At 43.4% G+C, this 555-nt stretch overlaps 1 pseudogene; it reads right to left on the reverse strand.

Annotated features, from left to right (window-relative positions):
• The window catches only part of LOC102499319 (eukaryotic translation initiation factor 2 subunit 2-like), a 5430-nt pseudogene that overhangs the window by 1717 nt on the left and 3158 nt on the right, over positions 1-555 (reverse strand).

Here is a 555-nt window from a genome sequence, read left to right on the forward strand (position 1 = left end):
TGGCATGGTGGATAAAGGTGCTGGATTCCCACATGGCCGACTACAGTTCAAGTCCTGGACCTGGTAGCTTGCTTTCTCTCTTTCTCACTGTCTCTGTCTGGTCAATTAAAGAAATAATAATAACAAATGGAACTAAATAAATAAATAATTTTTTTAGAGGTTTTTGCTATAGGGCTCATGTGCTAGACAGAAATACAGAGAGAGACAGAGAGACGGAAAGCAAGAAATCAACCCCAGGGAGTATGGCCATTCCACAGTCCCTTCTCCTCCATTCTCCTCTCGGGATATAGGGCATGCACACACACGCGCCCAGTGTGAGTTTGAGCCACCTGGTCTGGGATTTGAATAGTGGTCGACCACTTGGGAGTCCAGTGACATAGCCATTAGGCCAACTGCTGGTTCCTATTTAACTTTTTTTAAATAATTATTTATTTTATTTATTCATTCATTTATTTCTTAATTTGACCAGAGAGAGACAGAGGGTGAGAGTGAGAGAGAGAGGAAGTGAGAAAGCAAGCCACCAGATTCAGGACTCGGACCCTGGTCAGCCATGTG

This window comes from Tupaia chinensis, unplaced genomic scaffold (genome assembly GCF_000334495.1).
Source record: "Tupaia chinensis unplaced genomic scaffold, TupChi_1.0 Scaffold143973_1, whole genome shotgun sequence".
Taxonomy (NCBI): Eukaryota; Metazoa; Chordata; class Mammalia; order Scandentia; family Tupaiidae; genus Tupaia; species Tupaia belangeri.